Source organism: Convolutriloba macropyga, chromosome 12 (assembly GCF_964194025.1).
Source record: "Convolutriloba macropyga chromosome 12, txConMacr16.3, whole genome shotgun sequence".
Classification (NCBI taxonomy): domain Eukaryota; kingdom Metazoa; phylum Xenacoelomorpha; order Acoela; family Convolutidae; genus Convolutriloba; species Convolutriloba macropyga.
Window position 1 is genome coordinate 36,406,422 of NC_134479.1, and position 11,764 is coordinate 36,418,185.

At 34.7% G+C, this 11,764-nt stretch overlaps 1 long non-coding RNA gene across 1 annotated transcript; it reads left to right on the forward strand.

Moving 5' to 3' along the window:
* Nucleotides 1–360: 360 nt before the first annotated feature.
* On the forward strand, nt 361–1,268 carry LOC142350902 (uncharacterized). The gene is made up of 3 exons (XR_012760927.1): nt 361–436; nt 1,109–1,130; nt 1,218–1,268. It is a non-coding gene; the product is annotated as an uncharacterized LOC142350902 (long non-coding RNA).
* The last annotated feature ends 10,496 nt before the right edge of the window (nt 1,269–11,764 follow it).

Here is an 11,764-nt window from a genome sequence, read left to right on the forward strand (position 1 = left end):
GATAGTGGGAATTTGTATCTGTGATGACCACAGAAGTCTTTTTCTGACTTTTATCCTGCCCCCCCCCCCATTTTTTTCTGAATTCAAAATCCCGTTTTAATTTGACCGAAAATTAAAGGTTTTGATCGGTTCCGGCGAAGTAAAACCGACCAAAACCGATCAATTCTAACTATCAATTTGAACAAAAGTCTCTACTCGGCCTTTAGATATGTCGTACCGGGTGGCTGTGTTAAGTGCTCTTCACAAAGGCATTGATATACTTTAAGCATGGTCCCGAGTTGCAGTTGCAAAAAGAGGCCATTGCATCAAAGAGCTCATGAGGAGATTTGGGAGCTATATAATCGGATATTCGGCCTACACGGACAGCAACGGGGTGTTATGGTGCAGTCCATTCCGGAATTACGACGAGGTCCAATTTATCAACGCAACTCAGACGGTTAGTGAAAAAATGGAAAATTCAAGAAAAGAAATGGGGAAATCAAAATTTTGAAAATTGCTATTTTTTGAGAAATGTCTACTGAACAAATCGGAGCTTTCTCTAAAGCCGTCAAAATTTCTAATTCACCAACAAATGGGGGTTAAAATATCAGATATAGATTGTCTCAAGTTCTCCACTGGGGGGGGGGGGGCAATTTTTGACCTACGCGCAGAGGCATCCAAGCATCTGCAAGGTGAAACAAGGCTTCTCTGCAAATGATTGTCACTTTCAGGGAATTTTAAAAAATTTAGATTCAGTACAGAGCAAGGAAAACCAACGTACAGCATCGGACGCACTGATAGACACTATTGCGTTCTACTATCAGCGAACAGTTTAGAGGAACAAGGACAATGATAGCAAACAAAAATTATATCAAAAAATTATGTCAGTTTATATTTAATTGACATTAATTTTGACGCTTTTAGCATAGTTGATAAATTGTTATGAACAGTCTCATTTTTATTAGGCTCTACAGTCCATTATCAGAACCAAAACAAGTATTTGGTGTTCGCTTGTGGTAAAGAAAATAAAAACATCCTTATCGGGGTTCCTGATACTTTTGAGAAAAAAACATAAAACCATGCACAAAAATAATGTGCGAAAATCCGTCTCAACAGAAATATTTTTCAGGGATTTGACACGTGTCTCTTCGGTAAGTTTGCACTTTCATTCGTTAATAACTATAAAAATATTTAATGGACTTTTAATGAATTATTTGTATTTGATCCTTATTTTTCAGAGACAACACCATTCCTGTGAAAGCAATTGAAGAAAGGACTAACAATACGAGCTGAAACATATAAATTGAAATTCAAGTCATTGATTGTTCTTGTACTTTTGAATACTAGTGCAGTTTCTTTGTTTCATATGCCTGAACTGAACTAAAAATACGCCATACCAATCATCCTTTATTATTAAATCGCCACTGATGCCCACTTTTTGACATTTAATGAAAAAATTTTGAAGCGGGTGATCTGCGATATTATAATTTAAATAGTGCGTGTATCAGAAATTAAGTTCATCTGCAAAATCGAAACAAAAGCGCTAGATTTAGAGTTCGGAAACATCGTTAAAATGAAATTCATTTGATTGATATATATGTATATATAATTTGACAATTTATGGTACATTTTTAACCACAGAGCGGATTATATATGATACTTATCCAACCATAGTCACATAACCGTGCCCAGGTTCAGGTGCGCGACCCTAGACCGCTCTGATCAGACCAATTCCCAGACTTTGCCCTCTTATCAGATCATAGTGCAGCCCATAAGACCTCTGATAAGATCATCTTGCAAACAAAATCCCTCTGATCAGACTATCGTGCGACCCAAGTATTTCGTGCGGCTCTGGTGCGACCCAAAAATTTTAAGCGACTTTAGTGCGACCAACGCTCACTCTGATCAGACTATTCCTGAATACATGCTATATTCTGTAGCTATTTGTTTAAAATAATCAATTCCAACCTATATATTACTCAACTTAAAACTTAATAATTTAGTGTATCTTGTTGAGATTAGGACAAATCTAATTGATAAAAATATAAACAGAAAGTCATTTTGAAGTGCCTGTAGCTTTTTTGAGTAATCCAAGACAGTGATAAAAAACTACAGTCAGAATAAGTATGCTCAGTTAATGCTCTGTGATCAGCTTTTCTGGCAACAAACAGTAAAAAACTGAAAAACAGAAAGACAGAGAGTGCAATTGAAAAACTGGCAATCGGATAACCAAAAGAAGGTGTCGAATTGCAAAGTTGCGAAGAGCACAAAAATGGTTTATTAAAGTACACCTAACTACGGTTCGAGTCCAACTCCAGCAAGTCTATATTTATTTTCTTGAGGCGCAACAAAATTCTAATGTCTTGAAGAGGAGGAAAATGGAGCATTGGTCAACAAAGCGAGCAAAAATTAACGAAATTACGAAAATTTTTTTTCGCCGACTGCGGTTTGAGTCCTGATCAATTGCCTTCAATTTCCCTTATTAATATTACTTTTTCTGCTGTATTAAAAATATGAAAAGAAACAAAACAATATGACGTATTCGGTCAGCCGCCCGCCTAGTCAATTTGGGGCCAAATACAATTCAGTCTTTATCATTCTTTGTCCATCTCAGTCAATTGCTTTCATTTGTTCGGAGCCAGCCGCCCGCCTAGTCAACTCGGGGCTGAACAGATCACAGCTGTCATCAATGTCTCTAAGCGTAATTATTGACCAAAGGTTGCCTCTTCTTTCAAAGCCTGTCATTTCTACTTTATTTTTGATTATTTCACTATTTCCTTCAACACTCCACTGATTTAAAGAGAAAACGTCTGTCAGATTAAAAACCATCAAAAATATTCACCATTGTGCTGCGCGTTTTAGTTTCAGTGGTTTTTTGGTTTAGGTTAGCGTAGCACTTTTATTAGTCAATTTCCTAATTCTGTCAATTTTTTAACGCTTTTTCAAGTCAAAAGGAACTCTTTTCTTTATAATTTTCTCCCTCTCTTTTTTAATTTTAACCATTCCTTTTTTTCTCGTTAATCTTTTTTCAACAACGAAGCTGGACTCTTTGAAATCAGGGCCACCGATCTAAGCTCCAGCTATAATTGAATCAAGCGGAATGTCAATATATTTAAATGAAAGCTGAAAATTTTGTAGCATCGTACTTGGCACTTAGCGCGGTCACAGCAACATCAGAACTGGGAGCTTCGGTTGGAAGCCGTTCAATTCAGTTTGTTGACCTCCATTTTAATTTCGCTACGACTTCAACATTGAAAGAACGAAGCGTTGGAACGAAAAACCTGCAGCTAAATATTTCAACTTAATGCAGTGAACTATCACCTAGAAGAAATAAAAGATCTACACGAGTGGGTTCGAGTCCCACCCACGCCCATCGAACTTTCAAAGTTTTCCCTTTCGATTTTTTTAATTTTTTTAATACTTACCAGAAGAAATATTCACACTAACTTCACACGATTTCCACAAGGCTAGCCAAGAATAGGATCAACTAGCGTTTGTATAGGTCAATTTTAGGCCATCCATGGTACTTGAAATGGCTGGGTGCATCTGAGGAAGAGAAGGTCGGTTACTACAGTTAGATAGAACATTCAGTCTGAATCTCAATTTTATGAACTCACACTCTTCCCACTGTGTATATAACTTCTTTCACCTGTGGTTGTACATAAAATGTATTGTTGTGTGGTCAGATTTTGTGACAATATATGTCAAGTCTTTGCCCTCTGATCAGACCGTTGTGCGACTATTGTCCAGATTTTCGTGCGACTCAAGCGTTTCCCAGACCATGTATTTTGGGTCGCGCGACGCCACCAGTGTGTGACCCAAATGGTCTGATGAGAGCAGAATAGGGTCGCGCACCTAAAACTTGGTTCCAAAAATCAATCACTAATTATGTAAAAATTTGGGTAGGTAGGGGACGATGCGAAGCATATGCACCCACTAAGCTGGAGGAGGTGCATGGAAAAAGTATCAATTAGACCCTCTATTGTATCCTACTATTCAAAAAAACTACAAATCGGATAACTTAGTGAACCGACCACCGGCCGTGCACTTCTGTAAAAGTTCACTTCTACTATAAAAGTTCACTTCTGCCACTATAAAAGTTCACTTCTGCATAAAAGCCAGAAAAAATATGAAAATTTTTTTACCTCGAAAAGTGCTTTAGATGGTTCCTTACTTATCAACCCGTGTTATAGTAACAGAGTGAATCAGCGCTGAATCAAAGTGTTTATCAGTCTGTATCTCTACTTTAACCCCAGGTCGATGTTTGGCGGTGAATTTTCGCAAATAATGCGGTTAATAGCGCAAGAAAAAAATAATTTTCATCGCGTGTTTCTTAGATCTTTTTGCGGTGAATGTGGTGAATTGCGATGAATTATTCATTTTCACCGCGTTCTGTGCATTTATACAAAAAAAGCAATCTCCATACGCGGTTCGAACCTCCGACCTCCTACATGCATGTCTTCAACTTCTTATTCCACTGCGACAACTGTCACGTACTTCAATCCCTTTTCTTTTGAATTAAAATCAGATTCAGTAAACGTTACACTACCAATGCGATAAATTTTTGCATGAAAAGCTGTGAATTTCGCGTTGAATTTTTGTAAGAAATGAGGTGAAATGCGGTGAAATTAGTTTTTTTCATCGCATTCACCACATTCACCGCATTTCTTACAATAATATGCCACAAACGTCGATGCGGAGAATTTTCGTGAGAAATGCGGTGAATTTCGCGGTGAATTTTCGTAAGAAGTGCAGTGAAATGCGATGAATTATTTTTTTTCACAACATTCACCGATATCACCGCATTTCTTACACAAATTCTCCATATTCACCGCAATTGTTACAAAAATTCACCCAAAAACCTCGACCCGAGATGCAATGTGTAACATTTTAGATGGTGAACTGATTCATGTTGTTTTTTTTAATCAGCTGTATGATAAGAACAAATTATGTCGCTTTATGCAAAGAATGTGGTAAAAATAATATTTCGGGAAGGGAAGGGAATACGTCAGTTTTCAACCTTCATTGAGTACGACGAAACACCTATCCATACATTCCAAAAAAGGAAAATTCCTTATAACTTGCAACTTAAATCAGTATGATAATGCTACAAAGGAGCAATATTAGTTCCTAGACTTTGACTTGAGTGAGAATAAAAGTTTTTTTCGTGTTTGTAGATTCCATTGGCGGTACCATGCTGAAGGTGTAAAACAATCATTCTTTTGAAAAGTTTAATTAATTGTAAAGAATCCTCGTACTGCAAAGCGATATGAATCAACTGTCTTCGTAATAGCATTGCTACGATCAAAACCAAAAGAATTCAGACGGCAAGAGTTGTTCTTTTTTCTCATTGGAATGGTATCAGTCTATCTTGATTCTTAGAAAACAAAAAAAAATTAAGTACAAAAACGCGTTCTTTGATAGGTTTAATTTTAAGGTTTAGTTAAACTATTTGCCTTTTTTCCTTTAAAATTGAAATTCTTTCACGTATATTCCCGGGTCGAGGGGTCAGCAGCTGTAAGCGTATATTTTTGTAAGAATTCCACTGAATGTGCTGAACGTAAGATTTGTGCTGATTGCGCTGAATATTGAGAATTTGGTGGTGAATCCGCTGAAAAAAATATTTCAGCACCTTTCGGCGCATTTCTTACATAAAATCAGCAGATGAATAAGCACCTTTCTTACATAATTTCAGCACTTATGGAAGTGTTAAATTCAGCGGATTCAGCGCTTTTCTTACATAATTTCAATACTTCTCTTGCAAGATTTCAGCGCCTTCTCAGCACCTTTCTTCCATATTTTCTGCACTTGTGAAAAATTCATTCAGTGGATTCAGCGACTTTCTTGCATAATTTTACGTGCAATTTTCTTCGTTCACTATTGCTTATAACGTAGTCAGCATGTAGGCTCCTTAACTTTTTGCACTTCTGAAGAGCCACTAATCAGTCAAAAATCTGCCTGTTTTTTTAGAAATGAAATTTCAGTTTTTTACATACCAACTGAAAAGCGTCACACTTTCATCATATCTAACGGAATGAAGATAATTATACTATAATACTTAAGCTACCTGGTTTCATTCAATCAAGTAATTTGGTTTTAAACCTCAGCTGCAATAACCGCTTTAAGAAGATGCTGAATCAAATTAAGTGCTGATATTGCGTAAGATATGTATTGGAAATTATGTAAGAAATGCGCTGACAGTCGCTTAAATTTTTTTTCCAGCGGATTAATCTTATATAGTTATCCGCTTAATGTGCTGAAAAGTGCTGAAATTATGTAAAAAAGGTGCTGAAAATTTAGCAGTTTAAGCGGATTAATATGTAAGATCTATCCGCTGAAAAATATTATATTTCAGCGGTTGTCAGAGCATTTCTTACATAAATTTTGACGAATTCCTCGACACGGTTTTTAAGGATTCGACTTTCGGAAAACTGACATAAAAGCAGTTTTTGAAAATCACTCGGCCAAATTCTGCAACAGTGGTTTTTCTTCTATTCCCCTGAAATTATGAATCAATAGGAAGTGTTATCCTCGCTTTATTTTTTTTTGCAGAAACCTATATCTTTTAAAATTTATTTGAAAGAGTCAAAACTTTACAACATTTTTATGCGCCGAGACATTTGAATTAGTTGTTAGTGCAAGATGGTGAGAAATTGAAAGTTCACTTGAATAAATCCATGAACGTCCTGAGAATCTCTCGCCATCCGAGAAATCCATAAGGTTTTCTCTGTTACAGATATAACACCTGCACTTTTGTGATTCCTCCACAAAAGCAGCAACCAAACTCAACATCTCTGATTCATTTTCCAAACACTCATAGAAAAAGGTAGTTGGGTTTTGAGCCCAAAAACATAATTAAGTTGAAGGAACTTTTCATTAGATGATAACAGGTCACGTTTTGTCTCTATAAGAAAGGATGCGCCGAAAACGAATACTATAATGTTTATTAGGAGAAAACTCTGGAAAGAAAAATGACGACGGCCGGAGATTTCGACATCGCACTTGAAAACTTTTCTGATTGAAGTGTCTAGTTTTATGAATATTGATTTATGGTTATAATTATTTTGCTCGTGTAAAATTCTCATATAGTCTTTAACACTAACTTTTTTCACAAAAAAAATTATTTGAAAACATGCAAATCAAACAAGCGACAGCAACGACCCTAGTTTTAAAATATTCATTATTTGCAAAACAAATGCAAATTAACTGTATAAAAAATTGTTTCATAATGCATAAAAATTAAAAACATAAACAATTAAAAATAATTGGGATTAAATTTCCAAAACTTTTACATACACAATATAAATTTTTAGCAAAAAATTTACACTAAAAAATGCAAACTATGAATTGGCGAATGACTAGGGGATGCTGATGTTAATCCTCATTTTATCATTGATAAATAATAAGATGAAGAATCAAAGACGAATGTATTACTTGCGTGAGAAAAAAATACCAAAGTTCGGACTAGCGCTTAAAGGGTACCCAGGTCGGGGCCAAATGGTTACCATGTAAAAACTTGTAAGTTTCTGGCAGAAACTTACAGGCGATGTCTCTCCTTGCTAGTTTTTCTTCCAAAAACTTGCAAGTTCTTTCAAGTTAACCATTGGACTTGCAAGTTCTTACAAGTTAACCATTCGACTTACAAGGTTCTTGCATGTCAACCATTCGACTAACAAGCTATTTACAAGTTAGCCATTGGCCCACACACCACACATACCACACACACACACATACACACACACACACACACGTACACACACCACGAAGGCACACACTCGCGCACAAACATACACGCATGCATGCACACGCACATACACACACACGCGCACACACACATACACAGATACGCACTAAACCGTAAATAAAAGGTTGCAAGACATGGTTGTAAACGGATGTTTGGAAAAAAAGAATATGGAAAAGTGTGAATTATAAAAAAGGGTATGAAAATGAAGGGCCACTAAATTATTATGCGAAAAGACTGACAAATGAATCGGAAAATTCAATCGATGTCAATGTTTTGGGAACTTTATTAAAACAGCAACCGTGAAGAAGCTAATTGAGATGTACAGTTTTTTTATGGAATTGTAAATGGAACGAACTCTCATGAATTGATAAAATTCAAAAAGTCAGCATTTTGTGTACTTAGGTCGAATTGTATTATGCTATCCAAACAGAGCAACTAACTCCCACGCGCTCTCTACCGCAAATGACTGCATGTTAAATTGAATTAACCAATAAGGGTTGTGCTCAACCGGAACGAACTTGCAAGAATCTTACAAGATAGCCATTCGCCTTGCAAGTTCTTACAAGTTAACCATTGGACTAACAAGTTCTTACAAGTTAACCATATTTTGCAAGAAACTTGCAAGTTCCTACAAGTTATCCATTCGGTCCCAACCCGGGTACCCCATTCAAATACAAGCTGACAGCAACTTCAAACTGCTGACAATCTGCTGAACTTATTCTAAAAAAGTACTATACCTTTGTTATAAAAATTTCAAGCATCTGCTATTATAGCCATTTTGGCAACCAAGTTTTCGATTACCATATTTTTTTGTAGTTGAAGCATCAATCTAAGTTTGATTGAATGTTTTTCCGTCATAATTCAAACTAAGACTTAAATTAGCGAAGAACACTCGATAACATCAGCGACGACAGTTTGTCTTTACTAAATAATTTTGATCTCTTCTTTGTTCAGAATCTTGTCTGAGCAAGAAAGAAAAAATGGAGGCAGCTGTTTTTCCGCATTCACTATTGCGAGAATCGCGTTTTTATGGAAAAATTTTTCCATAAAATTATTTGGAACTGTGTTTGAAATTTGCAATACCTTTTCAGTAAAAATTTACCGTACATTGGCGCTAAAAAGACATCTTGATAAAAAAAAATTTTCCAAAACGTTTCTTTCTTGAAACTATAAAATGGTTTTCAGAGCGGTATCCCAATCCTTTTGGCTATGACCTATATTCAAATTGCTAACATTTTTTTGTCCAAGTCAATGTCTATACACTTTTGAAAGCTCTTAATATGCCGCACGATTTCTATTGGTAGTTTTAGTTAATTCGTCAAATTCTCAAAGTGGTAAGGCCATTGTAATAGAGAAATATATTTTAAGGATAGAAAACCTTGGAAGAGCTTTCTGCCTATATCGATCTTCCCACTATTTATTTTTTTCATTTTTGAGATTTCAATTGCTTAGAATTATTTTGCGCCCAATTGTTACCAGACATATGCAAGCTATGTATCATTTTCCTCGGCAATTTTTAAAAAAAAACAAATTGAACGTACAAAAAAACGTGCAAAACTACTTCTACTGCTTGAACAAAAAAATGAGCTCTTTTTTGGCACACAGAACAAACAAAATTTCAAAACCTTCTATATGAAAAGTGTAGTACAGTTTGAAAGAGGGAGACACAAACAAACCGTACAACGCACGAACTCGACACACAATTGCAAACACGCAAAATTAAACCAAAGCGCCAAAATAACACAAATAAAAAAATACAAAAAAATGTTAGCTCACCTTCACCCGAAGTTCGTCACCGTTCAATTATGACTTTTTCTCGTTTTTTTTTTCTAGTTGCAAAGGTAAATCTCGCTGAGTTGATACTAGCAAAATTAGCAAAATGTTATTCTAGTTTCGAACATGTTTAAAGCAGCAAATTGTACTAAATCAGTTTTAATTTTTCTCATTTATTATGGTTTCGGACAGTTTTAACGTTTCGATTTTATCACTATTCAGTGTATTATTGAAGAAATGACAAAAAATTGAATATATTTTATATGAACTTAAAAAAGTTTTTTTCATATTTCAAAACAATCCTTCTTTGTTTGAGGACTTTCAGCATAAAAAAAAGTACTCAACTTCTCAAACTACAGAAACGCGCACAGACTTGAAAAGATCAGTTGGAAGAGCAATTTCAAAGTCAAGATAAGTGTGAACTGATTTTCTTCAAAACTTCAAATATTTGCTTGCCTGAAAATTTACTTTCAAGAAAATTGGTTTCAAAGCAACAATCCATAAACTCTCTAACTTTAACTTTTTCGTTTATTTTGTTATACAAGAGGAGGTTAAGTTGAACGATCTGCAACAAAAAATAATGAATAACAATAAAAAAAATTGAAATAAGTGTGATTTATTTCTTTACTTTTCAAAATTGAATTGGGTTGATGAGATGATCGTTCCAGTGAAACAGTTTTTTTGTGTCTCCGCAATTGAGAAAAAAGATACTAAAGTCTTTGTATTTGATGAACAAAAAAGAAATGTTTGTAAAAACAACACAAGAATCTAAATCTAGAAAGGAAAACAATTTGGAGCTTTTAGTTTTACAGTTTAAAACATGATTTTTGCTATTTGCTGAGCTCTGAAGTGCTTGAAGTCTCATTTACCATGTAATGAATTCAATACAGAGATAACTTCTTGCAATAGTTTCAACCAGCAGAAGTATAAAATGATCATTTAAACAAAAATTTGAGAAAAAAACAACGGAAATTTTTGGTTAAGTGGTGTAAAACGTTATTTTTAACGAATGAAACAGGGAAAATCAACACAAGACAACTAAAAATCCATTTAAGCTAACAGAACTTTGCACAAAATTCTCTGTTTGTTCAAGTCATAAATTTCAATTCGATCTGTCATCCCCACAGGGATGTTTTTCTTTTCAATTTTTAAGCCGATAGTTTAAAGTGTCAAAATTCCTAAAAACTTTTAAATAAATCAGAGCTAGATCCTGAGGACTGCAAACTGTTTGAAGATTTGAATGAAGAAGAAAAAAGCCTGCCTAGAGAACATATTCCTGCATTTTGAAAAAAATGTCAGAATAAAAAAGCTTCAAATAAATCTTGCAGCTCTCTTTTAGAGCAATTCGCTGCTGGTACCGTTATTTTTATCAAATAATTGAGGGCATGATTCAAATTCTTAGCACGGAAGGCCTCCCATTGACATAACGAAAGGAAGTTTTTGCTCTTTAAGAAAAAATTTGACGGCTGTATACTCTTAAAATTGAACATACTGTAGATATATAACTTTACTGTGACAATGTTGTGTAGTAAGAATCCTCATAATTGAACCGAAAAAAAGAATTCCCTCTCTTTTTCCATTAGAGTTTCAAGTAATGTCTTATTTTAAGGAAAAAAAGGGGAAAAAATCGATGAGTTCCTTTTGAGCTGACATTTGTTTGTTTAAATTCATAGAAAATGATATGCAATCTAGAGCTTGGTAGACCAAAAACCTTAACTATGTTTTGCACCCACAGACAAAAGGAATTACTCTCGTGGTCGTTAAAAAGTGACAAAGATTAATTAAAAAATCAAATTAAAATTCCATGATAATCATATCTAGCTCGTACTTTTGTTTCTTATCTATGCAAAATGATACAGAGAAAGTTTAGTTCATCTAATGAAAAATTACTTGATTATCATGTGAATATATTTTGATTCTGGATCCCGGATATGCTGCACAATCCAGTGGCACAGTCCAGAAAAATGACCATTGCCAACTCCAGTTGGTGAATGTTGGAATCATGCTTACATTGGTAGGAGAAATTTACTTCTGACATCTTATTAAAAAGTGAATAAGATAGTTATATAGCCTTATAAAAATTGAATCGAGTTTAGTTTTGATAACAGTACTTTTTAACATAGCAATAGAGTTCGTCAGCTAACTTTTTTTTTGTTTTCCGAAACTTTAACAAAAAACAACTTCTAAATTTCTTGATAATTTTTTGAAACAATCAGGTCTCCGTCTTTTAAAAATAAGTTTGTGGAAATACGTTATACAATGCCAATT